This window comes from Cricetulus griseus (genome assembly GCF_003668045.3).
Source record: "Cricetulus griseus strain 17A/GY chromosome 1 unlocalized genomic scaffold, alternate assembly CriGri-PICRH-1.0 chr1_1, whole genome shotgun sequence".
In the NCBI taxonomy this organism is placed as follows: domain Eukaryota; kingdom Metazoa; phylum Chordata; class Mammalia; order Rodentia; family Cricetidae; genus Cricetulus; species Cricetulus griseus.
Window position 1 is genome coordinate 189917452 of NW_023276807.1, and position 18562 is coordinate 189936013.

An 18562-nucleotide genomic window follows, 5' to 3' on the forward strand; every position below is an offset into this window, starting at 1 on the left:
CCTAGAGGAGGGCTTGTGGGATAGGCCCAGAAATGATACACACAGAACTCTGCCCAAGGCTACATGCCAACTTCCATGGTCCTGTGGGACCATGATCATGCTGAGAGCCCAGGGAAAAGGCAAAAATGAAACCAAAAACAGAAAGCTAGAAGGATGCCAGTGAACAAAACTTGCTTTACTTAGTGTATTTTTCAACAAAGAAAATTATTACCTAAATTAAATTGGTGGCAGTGAGATGACTCAGTGGATAAAAACGCTAACAAGAGTAATGTCCTAAGTTCCATCCTTGGAACTTGCATTGTGGAAGAAGAGAACTGATTCTTACAGACTGACCCTTGTTTAAAAAAAATACAATAAATCAAAATATGTAGGTGTATAGTTCATCATAGAGTCCTTACTCAGTATGTTAGTAACTTTGTCAGGCAACTTATGAAATGTTTATTTGGCCTACGGTTTGGAGGTGCAGCCCATTATGGTGTAGGTGTGGTGTCAAGGTGTCTTGTTACCTGTGGTGACAAGAGTTCCAGGCAGCTCCGCACATTGTATCCACAGTTGGGAGCATGGAGACATGGATGCTGGTACTTTCCTCACTTTTAACTTTACATTTAGTCTGGCTGCCCACATTCAGTATCCTTGCCATGTGCACGAAGGTGACCAGTGAAAAGCATATGCTGATCTAACTAAGTGTCCAACCTGAATAGCTGGGCTCTCCTGTGAGCCCTTTCAACCAAGTGCCCTTTCAACCAAGTGAACCCTTTCAACCAATGTCAAGTATTGAAGAGCCAGGATGATTGCTCCAGTGGACTCAAGCTGAGGCTGTGTCCTTTCTAAGACTGAGAGGGGGTTCAGGAGGCCAGGTGCTATAAGAGGGGGGTCAGGAGGCCATGCACCAGCCTCCAACAAAATTACTTTCTCACATTAGTTGTCTGGTCCTGATTTTACAAGTTACCCAGCTGACTAAATTCTTCCAAAATCTTGACAAAAAAAAGTGTTTTATCCCAGTCTGGTTTATTTCCAGAGGTGAAAAAGTCTAAATTATGAAATATTGTAATGTCTCATTGAAAGTAAACATGGGAGAATTAGTGAAGTATCATGGACATTTATATAAACTCATCCATGGAGTGAAGAATTCCTAAGAGCATTGTGTCTGGTTTACATTAATAACTTATTCTATGATTAAAACCCCATCTGTATGAAAAGCATGTTTTGAAGGTGAAAATATCAAGAGAATTGGGCTGATACAGCAACTATACAACAGAGAGTGTTGAGACGTGCCTAGAACTTTATAGAATGCTTTCTCTTGGAATTTGAGAACAATTAGAAAGGGATTTTGTTCAGGTCAGTGTAGCACAGATAATAAAAGACCCAGAGACAGATATTGGGGTTCTAGCTTCAAGCTGAAGATGTGAGAAGCAAAGCAGCCAAGCCAGTAGTTCTTACCTCTATCCAGCTGAAATGGCTGATATTGTCTCCATGAATCTTCAGAGACAATGCTCTCCATGAATCCTCAGAGGCAAAGCTCTCAGTTCCTGACTCCTCCTCCTTTTACTCCTTTTTTTACCTAGCCACATCCTCCTGTCTCCACCTCCCAAATACTGGAATTAGTCATGTGATCCCAGGTGCTGAAATCATCTTTGTGTGAACTGTTTCTTTTAGGACTGGATCAACTTTGTGTAGTCAGTGTGGCCTTGAACTAACAGAGATCTATCTACCTCTTAATCTTGAGTCCTGAAGTTAAAGGTGTGTACCACCACTGCCTGACCTCTATAGCTTGTGGCTGACTTTGCTTTGTGAATCCTCAGGCAAGCTTTAATAAATCATAAATAATGTATTACCACAGGTCCAACTTTTGGTTCAGTGTACTTAGTGAGGACAGATGTGACTTCATTCTTTGAGTGATGAACACTCTCAAAGAAAGAATAGGCTCTGATAAGTCCTGCATATACTTTGTAATCAAACAGATCTGAGCTTGATTTCTGCCATTTTCAACCTGTTGACTTTGGGCATTCTGAGCCTCTGTTTTTTCTTCTGTGAAATGGGGCTAAAAGTACCCTGGAAACACTTGCCAGGAACACTATATAATAAGAGAGAGCATCCATAAAGTCCAGTGCAATGGCCAGCCCACAGTGAGTGTATACAATAGTGTGATTATCGTTTATCATCCCTTAGAGAAATAGTCACTCTTCGAGACTCACAGGCTTCATAACATCCATAACATTGAAAGGCCCCAGCAGAAACCACACTCAACTCGACTTCTACATTTGTTTTTTTAAAACTTCACCATCCTATTATTTTTATAAGATACTTTGAATTCCCCGTGGAAGCAAGAACCATAGTAACAAGCTTTCAGCTTTATTTTGCTTCTGAGATGATCATTATTGGAGTTATTTTGATACTTTTTTTTTTCCTGAAGACAGCCTGGAGCTGTAACTACACGTCTTTTCAAAAATTCCCTGATTTATTTTTCTGTTCTGCTGAACTCTGTGTCTTTGTTTTCTTGTGTTTTTAATGAATGGATGTTGTTGTCTTTAGATGTTCTCAACCATCCTGGGCATATTAAAATCCACCCAATGGCTCTCATCAAGTGATTAAAAACAAGGCATGGAGATCCGAGGACAAAGATTGCAGATGTCGCTTCCTGAGACATATGCACACCTGCTAAGGGATGGGTATGAGGCAAAACTACTGTTGGCCTCTGGTGATGAAGGTTTGTCCTTACCAGAGAAAAGGAGGAGGGAATCGCATTTACTTCAAAGAACTCCTGCCTGATTGAGTTGGGGGGAGAGTAGCCTCTTTGCTTTGATCCTTTCACTGAGAAAAACAACATGAAAAGAAGAGCAAAAACAAGGCTTAAAATGCAGGCTTTATTGAGAGTATCATTAGGCGTGTTTATTGGCAGCAGCAAACACATCCTGGCTCAGAGTGTGCAGTAAGGCTTGCTCAATGAAAGCAGTACAAGGTGGAGGCTTCAGTTCACTTCTGTCCAGGAGACCAGGCAGATGACTCTGGGCCATGGCCTATTTCCAAGGTAGAGAGCAGAGCCTGTACTGTTCAAACCTCCATGCCCCTTGGTGAGTTCAGGTTTTAGATCTACTCCTGGATTTTTTAAATGGCTTTGTTTACCCTTGGTAAACATTGCCTGCCTCCTTCATCCCATGAAGGGAAAGGGACAGTTCCCAAGAATCTGCTGAGGAGCCCATTGCACATCAGCTTTTTCAGAACAGCATGTGGGGAGTAGAGCGCAAGCAAATCAGGCTCAGGTGAATTGTCTTTTCCTTTAGAAATACTGACTTGGATGCATTGAAGTGGAGGAGGAAGTGTTCTGTAAAAGTGTTCTTCAAATCCAGAATGTTGGGACGAGTGATGATGCCCAGAGTACATGCAGAATTAAACTTATTGTACTTCTGGGTCAGTATATGTATCATGGCCCCAATCCTTCACATAAGCCCCAATGCAAAAGGTTGCATTTCCCCCTATGATGAGAAAACTCCCAACACATTGAGCAGATAAAACATAAATCCAGTAATAGAGTGACTGTCTGCTATCAAGAGGTAAATGCTGCTGTGATGACCACTCTTGATTGTTATAAGACAGGACACAGTAAAGAAACCACCAAAATGGCTGTTCCATGGTTAAGGGGAAAGTTTTTATTGTAGGTAAGATAGAGATGACACCCAGAGGTGTCTGAAAGAGTTCAAAGCTGAAAGAAAAGAAAGAAGACTGGGCATGGACATATCTAGGCCTATCTCTGGAAAGAATGGCAGGAAGAAGTGGGGAGAATAGAATAGTGGGAGAGCAAGAAAAAACAAACCTCATTGTTACATAGAGAATGAAGGATAATCTTGGAGAAGGGCAGCCTGTGAACTGCAATAGCCTGGGAGCTGGAATAGTGCAGAGGAGTTGGGGAGGTGAGAAGGCCCAGGAGGCTGGTGTGGACTTTGAAATGCACACACGTGAAAGGGACTAGAGGGGTCTGGGGGTTGGCACTGGCTTTGGTATGCACCATAGATACAGCTGATAGGAAGCCAGAGGAAGGAGAGACAGCAAAGCATCTCTTTCTGGCACACAGAATCCCACTTCACAGGCTTCTGAGAAATAGGCTTTCTGACTGTAGGCTTTCAGCAATCCTTCTATAGTCCAGCTTCAGCTGGCCCAAGACCATCATTTCTGGACATACACACTGCCTTTTGTAGTTTGGGAAGTTGGAGTTTCTTTTGGACCTGACAGTTGTCAGATTGAGTTGGCTCTGGGATCAACTAAGTAAGAGTCATGCCTCCATGTAGATCTACAAGAGTGTTTCCTGAAGGATAAGCTAAAGGGAGAGGACACCCCAAGCATAGTCAGTATCTTCTGAAGGCAGGCCAAATATAAAAAAGGTCTGAGGGAAAAGCAGTGCTGCTTTTTGCCTGCTCACCTTTCACCTTGCCAGTAAGTACACCTACTTTACTGCTGCTTCTGCTACTACTGCTGCTGCCATGTAACAATGAGCATATAAAAGAGTAGGATCAGGGCAGGAGACATTCTGTTTAAACAGCCATGTTGCAAAGTCCAGGAAGCCCGAGCCCATAGTTTACTCTAGCACTGGCTGCCCACTGCCCAGCTACAGACTTTTCTCTAAATGATTAATGAATGAATAAATGGGCCAGTTGCACACTGGAAGAGGGGCTAGGCTCTATGGATAAAATCTTATTTTCAAGCTAAATATTCTGGCTTTCTGTTAAACATTTAGTCCCCAGCTAGTGGCACTAAATTGAAGATAGTGGAAACGCTGGCCTAGATAAAGAAGTAGGTCCCTAGCGCACACCTTAGGAGATATTCCTAGTCTCCATCCCTTCTATCTCCTGGCTTTCAGTTGGCCATGAGGTAAACAGCTTCCTCGTCCACATAGCCTCACCACTGTGATATTCAGCTTTGCTTCAGGCCAAGAACAAAGGAATCAGCTGAATGTGGTCTGAACTCTCTGAGACAGTGAACTAAAATACAGGATTCTTCTCTTATTTTGGTCACAGCAAAGTAAAAAATAACCAACACAGCCAGAGAACACAAAGACTAAGAACTTTGTTTTAAACCAGAGCAATAGCTGCCTTTCATATCATCTATTTTTTTAATCATTTATTTTTATTTTATGTGCATTGGTGTTTTGCTTGCTTGTATGTCTGTGTGACGGTGTCCAGTCTCCTAAAACTGGAGCTGCAGACAGTTGTGAATTGTCATGTGTGTGCGCTGGGAATGAACCTGAGTCCTCTGGAAAAGCAGCCAGAGCTCTTAACCACTGTGTGTCCCTCCAGCCCCCATTCCATCTATTCTTACGACAAGTGCAATTGCTTTGACTCGCCTCCTGGCACACGATGCAAACTGTAAAAATTTAGGAACTTGTGAAAGAATCCAGTTCATCCTCATCTTCATCCTCATCCTCATCATTACCTTCATTGTCATTGTTCCCATCAGCCATCACCATCACTTTTCGTCAGCACCATACACCAACAGTTGAGTGTGTTCATGGGAATGGCTCTTATTGGCAGTGTATACTTGTGCTTTCTTGCTGATTAAATTAGAGTTTGCAGTGAGGTCCGCATCGGGCCTTTTGGGCACTGCCATTGCCTCACTGGTTCTCCCAGAACATCTTTTAGGCATAAACAGAATTAAGTGCTATGAGGAAGCATAAACTAGTGTTTTTACATTAACAGAGAAATTAATCAAAGCACTTAGCAATAGCCAACAAAACAAACAAAAGAGAAAGGAACTGAAAGCAGTGGAAATGTCTTTAGTATTATAAAACACTCAGCTTTGACCCTCTTTTGGTTGATGATTTCAGTGCAGAGTGCTCCAACTCAAAATAGTACATCCATCTCTTACTCCTCTTCACAAGATAACAAAGAATGAAGACGGTGAGTGCGGCCTTCCCCTCCCACCGCGGTCACCACAAAGAAAGGCATGTTCTGCTGTATGTGGCCCTGCCTTTCAAAACAGCCATAGATGCATTTGTTTCATTTTTGATTATTTTTGGCTTTCACAGTGTCCTTTCTTTCTCTGGCTTGCTCGGTTAGAAGCACGAAGTGGAAATGCATGACGACTGTGAGCTGGCTTTTTGCTTCGGATAACCTATGGGTAAGAAAGTTGATGTAACTTGCCAATGTAGCTATTTAAAGGGACAGAACCACTTTGAATCTAGTCCATTCAAGAGGGCTTCTAGAGGAAGATGGCCCTGGAACCACAATGTCACCATCATCACCTGTACAGTATTTATTACAATATTAAGTTTAAGTTGCACCAAAGTGGGTCTAAATAGCTCATGTTTGTAGTTCTTATATAACTATAAAGAAAAAGCAAAACAAAAATCCCTCATCATTTACAGGTTCGGATTGCACTATACAGTGAGCCCAATAAATGTGAGGTAAACAATTGAATGTGAAAGGTTATATGGATTTTCCAGAACTAAACCGAGACATTGTGCTGGTCACTTCAGCTTTCTGTGAGCTCCTGAGGCACAAATGCAGTGTGTGCTTTGGTGTTACCCCCATCTTGGTTCTTTGCTAAGTGGCCTTTGACATCAGTGTGAGCATGGCCTTATCTAAGTTGGCTCTGTAGATACTACAGAATGTGCTTACATTAGCGGACTTTTAATCAGTGTAAAGACCCCTCCCCTGATTCCAACCCCTCCCTTATAGCTCGTAGGCATGCCTGTATTCATCCAAGTATGAGAGCATGGCTTTAGAATTGAAGCAGTGTCTATAAGCCTATAATGAAAATATTTTCCTGTCACACAATGACCTTCGTTTTGGATGATTTTTAATCTTTTTTCCCTAAATGTTCATTGAACTTTTAGTTAACCAAATGGAAACAAGGAGACAAATGCCATTTGAAGGAATCCAGGCTCTGGATTCCTTCTCTTCAGTTTTCTTCTAACCAATAGTATAGGCAACAACTTTGCTTTTAAAAGGGCATTCTTTCAGGAGTGAATGGAAGGAGTTCTCTGCTAAGTACGATCACCTAAGGGCTCAGGTTGATGAAGACAAAGAAAGAAAGTATGAACACTCTAAGAATCACCCTTCATACAATGACTATTGGTCACAGAGAGTTCTGTGCTAGGCTGGAGATGGCTCAGCTATTAAAGGCTAGGCTCACAACCAAACACTTAAGAGAGTTATATGCCAACCCAACTCTAAAAGAAACAGAGAAGGGCAGTCCTGCCCTGTGCTCACTTAGGGGAATATCTAGATGTCTATAACCAGCCCTAATGCCTTCCTCACCTTCCTCATTGTTGCTCACTCATTATGTAGGTAGGACTCACTGGGAAGGCACTACCTCTCCTATCTTGTTTAAGATGTTTGCTTGTGTTATTTTTATATGCTTATCAATATCAGAGAGCAAATAATTGAAAACCATAATACCACTTTTCAAGGGCATAAGGAAGTGCACAACTAAGTAGAAACTGAAGAAAAAGGCAAGTATTATACTTAAAGATAATTAGTAAAAGTTAAACGGCATTGTCTTCCTTCTTGCAGTATACCTTATCTGAAATGGCTGAGGTAACAGGAAGGCTAACTGCAAATCAGATCCATGGTCAACGTTAGTTAGCAGTCAGGGCTCCAAAGGTTCTGGAGGAACGTCAGTGTGTAGTGGTACTTGTGGCACTTTCTGTTGATTGTAGTTACTGAGGGGAAAACGTCCATGGGTATTGTATTGTCATGTGTTTTATTTTTAAGTGGCAATGGTATCAAGAATAATTATGCACATAGCTTGTATTTAAATAAGGCGTGTAGAAATACCACTTAAATAGTAGAAATACCACTTAATTTGCCTCTCAGAAATCAAGTCTCAATAGCAATGTTGAAATGTGCCATTAAAAGAACCTCATGCTATGATAATTAAATATTATGCTTTCCAAAGATGCTAAATGATATCTCCTGAGGGTTTCAAAATTTGCCAGCATGTCTATTTTATATAATGGAACTTTAAAATGAAAAAGAGTAATTTTTTCACTTATTTTATAAAGTGAGGGTTTAAAATACAAATTGGATAAATTCATGATCTCAAGATATTTTATTCTGTCCTATGACCAACTATAAGTCTTCAGTCATCTGGACACAGTATACAAAGACCTGAAATATTTCTCTTTTGCTAACAGACTGTGTTAGATAGGCTTCTGGTTAGCTTTCTTTTGGTCCTTGTGCATTTTTAAAAGTAAATGTGCCTTCTTTTGTGATGAGTAGAATTAATTTACACAGAAAACAGTTATTGCCTTTGATGTCCAATTATAGAAGCAAAGAATATTCTCTGCAGGAAACCCAAATAGTGGTGAAGAGCAAAAAGGACCAGATAACACCAAGCAAGGCAGAACTGAAAAGCCTAGTGACAATCTCATTCCTCAGAAAAATAATTCAGTGGAGTCATGTGTGTGTGTGTGTGTGTGTGTGTGTGTGTGTGTGTGTGTGTGTGTGTGTGTGTGTGTGTTGTAGATAACATTTGAAATTTATATATAAAAGTTATTTTTCTGTTTTTTTTTTTTCACTTAGTTTTGTACTGTTTGGGTGGGGTGAGGTATATCCGGGTCCTCATCAATAAAGTCACACAGTTATCTGTCAGAGTATGGTCAAAATAATGACTCATGGTGAACAATACCTTGTGGAACTGTGAGAGAGGTTCCAGGAAAAAAAGCAGATGGCCTTTTACCTCAGGTGCATTTGTGCCCTGGATTGTTCTTGGATGTGCTTTCATGCTTCCTGTGACAAACATTTCTATTCAACTTATAAAAACATGTTTATTCTTGTTGGATGTCTAAACATAGCTGTAGAATCCAATCTGGTCAGTGTGCCCTGAATCCGGATATGGCCTCCTGCCTTGCTTTCATGCTTTCCCAGATATAGTCTATAGAGTCTGTCAGGCAACTGTGTTTAAATTGTCTGTCCTGAGAAAGTTCTGGGAAAGGGCTGTTGTTAATTTCAGCATGTGCTCACTGATGTTTATTTACATGTTTTTCTGAGCATGTTTTTCTGAACTCAAACAATCTTCCTTGGATCATTGCTTTCTGTGTTTCATTCGTGACTAAAAGTACACTAAAAGTGATGTCAGGTTGCCTGCAGCATTAGACTGTAGTCCTCTGGTTCTTTCAGGTCCTCAGATCCCAGGTCCAGTGGATAAGATCTGCACAGGTCAGCTGGAAAGCCTCCTCTCAAAATCCAGAACATTGTCAGCTTGAGATGAGGCAACAAGAACCCTCACCCTGGAGCTGTATCCAGTGTGATGCTGTTGGAAGCAGGTATCAGAAAACACTACACAGAGAAATTTGCTGTCCCCCAGTATAAGAGTTGCAGAGGTAACTCTGGCTTCAGGGTTGCTTAATATAGTGACAACAATGTAGTGTCACCAAAGCCCAAGCTTCTTCCTCTTCTCTTTGCTGTTCACCCAGTTGACTTAGTCCCATGGCCAATAACAGTAACTCAGTTAATGGGCTTCTCAATATATCCCTAGAGGAAATGAGAAGGCTTTTACCATCATTTTAAGGTCCAGATTAGATCACATTCCTTCCTTGGCTTATTAGCAATTGTCTTATGTAATGTTTAAACCTGGGGTCTGAAAGCACTGATTTTCATCTACTGGGACCCATCCCTGGAGCTGAGGTGACATCATTTTTGTATCACAAAGCATTGTGATGTAGATTGTATAGATGAAATTGTATATGGGGGTGTCAGAAAGCCACCAGTAAAATAACTCTGTGTAGTGTCATGACTTCAACATTGTATACGTCTCCAGTCTCACCTTGCAGGGTTGTCCACTTTTTTCTTGATTACAGTTGTAGCAGGCCATGTTCTGAACCTCAGTGCATCTGTCCAAGCTGCCCCTTCTTCACAGATGCTTTTGCTTCTGGTCATGCCTCTTATTAGCTAACAACCACTGGAGCTCAGCGCCCACTTCCCTTGGTGAGGCCCAGATCACTCCCCTTTCTCAAACTCTTTAGTGTTCTGTGTTTATTGGTAGAATCCTTCCTGTCTGATGCTTAGTTATCTCCACAAGGCCTCCTTACGACAGGAATTACCTCATAACCTCACCTCTTGGGCCTAATACAGTGTCTATAATGTGTAAGGTGCTAATAGTCAACTTCTAGATTTTAAAAATTAATAACTGAGGCTAAATTTAAATAGAAGTTAGTTGCTAGTATATAAAGGTGAAATTGAATGGCCAAAATATGTTCTAAAGTAAGTATTTCCCCTTGTTTATTTCAAATATCATTTTGTATAGTAATAGCAATGAAGATTTTCTGTGGTATCACCAAGGGAGCCACTCAAACTATGGAGGCCAGGGGAGCATGGGATGTGACAGTCGCTAGTTTGTGACAGTGTGTGGTTAAACGGCAACTTACCACACCACAGTGACAGATGCTATCTGGGTTATTTATGAAGAAAGAGGCTAGGTGCCTCATTTCCTTTCTTATTTTGTCACCCAACGAAGCAAGCTCTCTCTCTCTATCTCTTTCCTCTCCCCCTTCCTCCCTTCCTCCCTCCTTCTGCCTCCCAATTGCTCTAAAAAGAGATAAATATGCATGCAGAGGTGCTTATTGAAGTATTTAACTATTCTTTTATCAATTAAAAACTCAGGAGTCTGATATCGGGGTAAAAACCTGATTGATTTCAGAAGTGGCAAAGAAGCATCCAATGACTTCCTCTCTCTCTCCTTCCTCAATCCAAAAGGGCCCAGCATCTTTCTAAGCCATTCCTTACTACTTCCTATGTCTCTATATGTCCCGACTCCTCCAAAACCTCTATGGCTAATTTTAGTCAACTAGTAGCTAGCTGTGCCCTCTGATTCAAGGTAAACTTCATTGCCAGTCTTGGGAGTGTCGGAGTATGATCAAAGTATTCCACAACATATCCTCCTTTTTGTTTAAATAAAAAGGAGAGGTTAGTCTAACACAGTAAAAACTATATACAGTAAGAACAATTATTAGGTAAGAATTACATTCACAATTTACAATACATTTACATTTGGAAAATGCAGAGAAAATACTCCATTATCTATCCTAGCTTGATGAGTTCAAAGTTTTGTACCTATTTCACTTTCTATCCCAACTTGTATTACCAACCCAAAACTATCTTTTTAGACCTCAAAACATTTTCTTAGATAAACAATTTAAGCTTTTATGTCTCTTAACCTTATACACCTTATATCGTTTTTTTGTGTTTCTTTTTTGAATTTTGTAACAAGAAAAACTATAACTATCTAGTCTTCAACCCCATCAGAGATCTAAGAAGAATATAATGTTATCTTGGTAAACAAGAAGTGCAGAGCAAGCAATTTCCCAAACTAAAGAAACTACAGAGACATCTTTCTATCTGGACAGTCATCCAAAGTTTCTCTGCAATGTGGGAGCATCCAGCTTCAGCCTAGAATATCTGACAGACTTTTTTGTGAAGCAGGAATTTTGAAGGACTGTCCCACCTTGTCTTGGCAAAATTTAGCAGTCACCTTCTTTTGTGTCCTGCTTGTCCAATTTGGATAGCATACTATCAGCAGTCAAGGAAAGGGTAATTTCTTGTCCAAATGGATAGCTTTGCCATATTGAAGGAAAACTCCATATGGAAGTTCTTTGATGTCCTTCATTATTTTTAAGTAAATTAGTACTGACAGGAGCAGTCCTGTCTCATTGTCACGAAAAGCTTAATGTTATTAAAACATTTTAAATGCTAGATTCTTCAGGTCTCTGTAGTGTTTGAAGATGATCTATCTATTTAAAATCTATCTATCTGCAGTCTTCTACATGCCAGCATCCAGTTGTGCTAGCACCATTTGTTGAAGATGCTTTCTTTTTTCCATTGTATAATTTTAGCTTCTTTGTCAAAATTAAGGTGTTCATAGGTGTGTGGGTTAATATCAGGTTTTCAATTCGATTCCATTGGTCTACCTGCCTATTTTAGTGCCAATGCCAAGCTGTTTTCAGGACTATAGCTCTATAATAGAGCTTGAAGTCAGGAATGGTGATGCTTCCCAAAGTTCTTTTATTATATAGGGTTGTTTTGGCTATCCTGGATCTTTTGTTCTTCCATATAAAGTTGAGAATTGTTCTTTCAAGGTCTGTGAAGAATTGTGCTGGGATTTTGATGGGGATTGCAATGAATCTGTAGATTGCTTTTGGCAAGATTGCCATTTTTATTATGTTGATCCTACCTATCCAAGAACATGGCAGATCCTTCCATTTTCTGGTATTTACTTTAATTTCTTTTTTTAAAGACTCAAAATTCTTATGATACAGGCCTTTCACTTTCTTGGTTAGCGTTACCCCAAGGTATTTTATGCTGCACATAGACCCATATCTATCTCCCTGCACAAAACTTAAGGCCAAATGAATCAAAGACTTCAACATAAATCCAGCCACACTGAACCTCTTAGAAGAGAAGGTAGGTTGTACCCAGGAACAAATTGGTACAGCAGAATGCTTATTGAACATAACACCAGTAGCACAGACACTGAGATGACAATTAATAAACGAAACCTCCTTAAACTGAGAAGTTTCTGTAAGGCAAAGGACACAGTCAGCAAGACAAAATGGCAGCCCACAGACTGGAAAAATATATTCACCAACCCCCACATCTGACAGAGGGCTGATTTCTAAAATATACAAAGAACTCATGAAGCTAGTCTCCAAAACACCAACTAATCCAATTAGAAAGTGGGGTACAGAACTAAATAAAGAATTCTCAATAGAGGAATCTAAAATGGCAGAAAGACACATAAGAAAGTACTCAACATCCTTAGCCATCAGGGAAGTGCAAATCAAAACAACTCTAAGATACCATCTTACACCTGTCAGAATGGCTAAAATCAAAAACAACAAGGACAGTTTATGCTGGAGAGGATATGGAGAAAGGGGATCACTCCTCCACTGCTGGTGGGAGTGTCAACTGGTACAGCCACTTTGGAAATCAGTATGGTGATTCCTCAGGAAAATGGGAATCAATCTACCACGAGATCCAGCAATTCTACTCTTAGGCATATACCTCAAAGAAGCACATTCATGCAACAAGGACATCTGTTCAACTATGTTCATAGCAGCACTATTTGTAATGGCCAGAACCTGGAAGCAACCTAGATGCCCCTCAACTGAGGAATGGATGGAGAAAATGTGGTACATTTACACAATGGAGTACTACTCAGCGGGGGGAAAAAAAAACAATGGAATCTTGACACTCGAAGGCAAATGGATGGAACTAGAAGAAACCATGCTAAGTGAGATAACCCAGTCACAAAAAGACAAAAATGGTATGTACTCACTCATATATGGATTTTAGATATAGAGCCTACAATCCACACCTCCAGAGAAGCTAGGAAAGAAAGGGGAACCTTAGAAAGACACACATGGTCTCCCAGAGAAGGGGAAAGGAATAAGATCTCCTAAGCTAATGGGGATAATTGGGGTAGGGGAGAGGGAGTTAGAAGAAAGAGAAGGAGAGAAGTGAAGGGGAGAGGAGGACAGGAGGGAGCAGGAAGATCTAGTCAGGGGAGGAATGGAGGAGAGCAAGAAAAGGGATACCATCATAGAGGGAGCCATTATAGTTTTAAAGAGAATTCTGGCACTAGGGAAATGTCCAGAAATCTACAAGGTTGACCCCAACTAACAATCTAAGTAATGGTCGAGAAGCTACCTTAAAAGCCCTTTTCAGACAATGAGATTGATGACTACCTTATATGCCACCCTAGTGCCTTCATCCAGTAGCTGATGGAAGCAGAAGCAGACACCTGCAGCTAAACACTGAGCTGAACTCTGGAATCCAGTTGCAGAGAGGGAGGAGTGATGATCAAAGGGGTCAAGACCAGGCTGGAGAAACCCACAGAAACAGCTAACCTGAACAAGGGGTTGCTCAAGGACTCCAGACTGATAGTTGGGAAACTAGCATAGGACTGTTCCAGTCTCCTTGAAGGAGGAAGTCAGTTTGGAGGTCTGGACAATCTATGGGGCCACTGGTAGTGGATCAGTATTTACCCCTAGTACACAAATGAACTTTGGGAGCTCTCTCCTCATAGAGGGACATTCTTGTAGCCTAGACACACCGGGGAGGGTCTAGGCCCTGCTCCAAATGATATGACAGACTTTGAAGATCCCCAAGGAAGGCCTCACCCTTCCTGGGGAGCAGAAATGGGTTGGGATAGGGGATCAATAGAGGGCAGAGGAGGAAGGGAGGGAGAGGGAACTGAGATTAACATGTAAAAGAAGTTTGATTCTAATTTAAATAAAAAGTAAAATAAAATATATCTATCTGTTTGACCTTGAAAATATACCTAAGTTTGATAGTTACAGATTACTAACTAAAAACCTGTATTTCTTTATTATCCTAAACAAGTTTCAAGAACTAGAACTTTACATTAAACTTTCAAATGAGCTGCATAGGTACAATACCTTAAAGAAGAATATAAACATATGTACACTCTTGCAAAAATAACATTAAATTTGTATCAATATACAAAAATACCTAAACAAGAGAAGAAAAATACATATAGATAATAAAAATAACCTTAAATTTGTATCACTATCAAAAATCCATATCAATATAAAATACTTAAGACTAGTTGTTTTTTAGTTTAAAAGTAGACTCAATATCTTTTTTTCCTATCATTCTTATATCCCCCCTTTTCTTTTGAGAACAAGATCACTGCATTTAATCTCCTTTGTTTAGTTTTTTCCTGACCATGACCAGTAACAACTTGCAACCAACCCCTGTAAACAATGACAAACATCCATAATCCACTGAATGATCAAAAACCATCCACCCCATCTTTTTGGAATTTCAGGCATCATGTTTTCTAGATTGCTCTCTGTTGTCTGTGGGTGATGGCATCTTTAGGGGACACTGAGAAAATTGAGATAATGGTCAAGTCCTGGAAGAGCTAGCTATTGTCCAGTCTTGGTGTGATGGAAAAGTGCAGAATTTTTTGAAGCCCTAACTGGAGTAGTCTATGAGGCTGGACCATATTAGCTAACCACCTTGAAATTTCCCTGAGCAGTTTGTAGTCTAAAGCTGATCTTTGGGTGGTGTTAGTCAATTTAGTGACATTATCACAATACAGGTGTAATTGTCATTGTGGGACCCTATCATGCTTTTGGAAACTTCAAAGGTTGTTGTTGGAAATGGTCAGTTCACTGCAAAAAAAAAAAAAAAGAAAGAAAAAAATCTTTAACATTTAAAATGTCATATGCAGCAGATATCAGAGACCACAATTTGTTAAATATATCCAGGGTACACAAACTTAATTCCTACTTACCTGTTTTCAAACTTAAGTCTGAAATCATCTACAGGAAGCTAGATGAAGCCTATATCTAGAATTATTTAGTGATCTATATGACCACAAATATAATGACAGAAAGTTTAAATATATACATATTAATCTTAAAAAGTTTGAGATATTTATAGCTTAAGAAAGTTTTAAATAGCCAAAACAAAACCAAAGGATTATGAGATTAGTGGCAATATAATAGTCTCTTAATTATGGTCTTTCTTCTGTGCCATACTAGGTGGCTCTTCTGACATGAGACAGAGTTTGGATTTCATTTAACAATCATACATGAGTTTAGAGAAGGAGAAAGTCATGCTCCAGCTCCAAAGCATTTTAATTTAATTAGAACTTAAAAAAAAAAGACCATTTGCCTTATGTGCCTGTACAGAATAGCAGAAACCAACATTTGTGAAGATTTATGAAATTTTATCCTGTTGGAAGTATACTATACCATTAGGTCAATTACTCTTTTCCTTGGGAAATATTCTCTGGATGATTTGTCCTTTTTCTTTAGATACTTCATTTGTCCAGTGGTCTTCAGATTCCTTAGCTGCATGCCTTCATTCTCCTGGAAAGACAAAAATAAAACCCTGCTCCAACCCTAACTTTCCCTTCTTGGTAGGTTATATTTGATCAAATGAAAGGCATTTGTTAGTCTTATAAGTCAGTTTAGTTTGAATGGCTATGCTGTCTGATTAACTATTACATCTCCTAACCAAGAGGTCTCTCCTGTCTGGAATCTCATCTTTATCAATCTTGGTGGTATCCATAGCTTTTATTCTCTTGTGGAAGCAAAAGAAAAACCTCTTTCCTAATGTAACCCATATCCTGGTTTCCATTCTGAGGTCAACACATCCTTAAAGTATACAGGATTATTTAATTCAGCAGCATTATATATATATATATATATATATATATATATATATATATATATATATAGAACAATAATGGCAATATGTTATGCATCAATAGCAGCAACAGCTTTTCCAGGTTCTGTAGTCTTTTGAACAAAATTGTAGAGACATCTAGTACACTCCATTTTAAAAACACAAAAAACAAACAAACAACAACAACAAAAAAGTAAAAAACAAAATCCCAGAAGACAGCACAGTTCTGTTACTCTTGAGGTACTTGCCACCATTTTTTTTTAATTAGTTTCTCAGTCATCATCTGGGAGGAAACCATTCTGAGCAACATCATTAAAAATAGCTCTGATAAAGCATGGTCACTACTATGTATCATAAAGCAGGTCCACATATGAGTGAGTACATATCATGTTTGTCTTTTTGTGATTGGATTACCTCGCTCAGAATGTTTTCTTCAACTTCCATCCATTTTCCTGCAAATTTCAAGATTCCATTGTTTTTTTTCTGCTGAGTAGTACTCCATTGTGTAAATGTACCACAATTTCTCTATCCATTCTTCGGTTGAGGGGCATTTAGGCTGCTTCCAGTTTCTAGCTATTACAAATAATGCTGCTTTGAACATGGTTGAACATATGTCCTTGTTATATGAATGTGCTTCTTTTGGGTATATGCCTAGGAGTGGAATTGCTGGATCTTGTGTTAGACTCATTCCCATTTTCTTGAGGAGTCGCCATACTGATTTCCACAGTGGCTATACAAGTTGGCACCCCCACCAGCAGTGGAGGAGTGCTCCTCTTTCTCCGCATCCTCTCCAGCATAAACCGTCATGGTATTTTTTATTTTAGCCATTCTGACAGGAGTAAGATGGTTTCTCAAAGTTGTTTTGATTTGCATTTCCCTGATGACTAAGGATGCTGAACACTTTCTCATGTGTCTTTCAGCCATTTTAGATTTCTCTATTGAGAATTGTCTATTTAGTTCTGTACCCCACTTTTTAATTGGGTTGTTTGGTGTTTGGGGGACTAGCTTCTTGAGTTCTTTGTATATTTTGGAGATCAGCCCTCTGTCAAATGTGGGGTTGGTGAATATCTTTTCCCAGTCTGTGGGCTGCCGTTTTGTCTTGCTGACTGTCTCCTTTGCCTTACAGGAGGTCCCATTTATCAATTGTTGACCTCAGTGTCTGTGCTACTGGTGTAATGTTCAGGAAGCAGTCTCCTGTACCGATTAATTCAAGGGTATTTCCCACTTTGTCTTCTAATAGGTTCAAGTGTAGCTGGATTTATGTTGAGATCTTTGATCCATTTTGACTTAAGTTTTGTGCAAGGCAATAGGGCTTGGGTCTAACTGCAGTCTTCTACATGTCTGCACCCAGTTATGCCAGCACCACTTGTTGAAGATGTTCTCTTTGTTCCATCATATAAATTTGGATTGTTTGTCAAAAATCAGGTGTTCATAGGTGTGTGGGGTAATATCAGGGTTTTCGATTCTATTCCATTGGTCTACCTGTCTATTTTTGTGCCAATACTAAGCTGTTTTCAGGACTATAGCTCTGTAATAGAGCTTGAAGTCAGGGATGGTGATGCCTCCAAAAGTTCCTTTATTGTACAGGGATGATTTGGCTATCCTGGGTCTTTTGTTTCTCCATGTAAAGTTGAGAATTGTTCTTTCAAGGTCTGTGAAGAATTGTGTATCTATGGTATGGTATGGTGCACATACTTTAATTTTCCAAAGTCCTCAAAATAAAACACATCCATTTGCCAAATTTCATTACTTTGAGTACCTTTTGGGTTACTTCCTGCAGGTAATAAGAGTTTGGTTATACAAAGAACAGGTGGTGCATTTCCTTATAATTCCCTTGGCTTATTGCCAAGTCATATTTTTTCTTCAAACCTTTATTATTAACTTGGTGTTTCTTATGAATTTCTGAGGTTTCTAGCACATTTCCTATCAATAGCTGATCAATTTCATCATTACCTTGTGTTAGTATTGAGGCATCTGCACTGGCCTATCCTTGGGGTTCTAATGGGATACACCCTCATCTGCAACCACTAAGAGCACCACCTGTGCAAATCACTATGTTCCCTTATAAAAGGGCCCTGCCTACTTCCCATCATCCTCTCTTTCTTTCTCTCCCTCTTTCTATCTGTTCTTCTTTCTCACTCTCTCTCCCCTCTTTCCTTTCTCCTCTCTCCCACTGCTCCTGTCTCTGGAGGCCAGTCTCCCCCTTCCTTTTCACCTTTTTATGCTCCCTTTCCCTAATTAAAATCCCCTCTGCTTAAATTCTGTCACATGGCGTCTTTCTCTTATGTGCCACTTTTCTTAAATTACAACACCTTGTACTAGATGGCCTGATAGACCCGTGTAGGATCTGATATCCATCAGTGATCACTAAATAAGAAAATACCTTGCAGATGGATCTCATCAAGGCATTT

General features: G+C 39.8%; 1 long non-coding RNA gene across 5 annotated transcripts in view; it reads left to right on the forward strand.

The window, feature by feature from the left end:
• Positions 1-1707: 1707 nt before the first annotated feature.
• Positions 1708-18562, forward strand: part of LOC113832576 — a 47802-nt gene continuing 30947 nt past the window's right edge. For all 5 annotated transcript variants that reach the window (XR_004772450.1, XR_004772449.1, XR_004772447.1 and 2 more), the window contains exons 1-3: positions 1708-5888; positions 6017-6108; positions 9114-9259. This is a non-coding gene — a long non-coding RNA (uncharacterized LOC113832576). The remainder of the gene's footprint in view (positions 5889-6016; positions 6109-9113; positions 9260-18562) is intronic.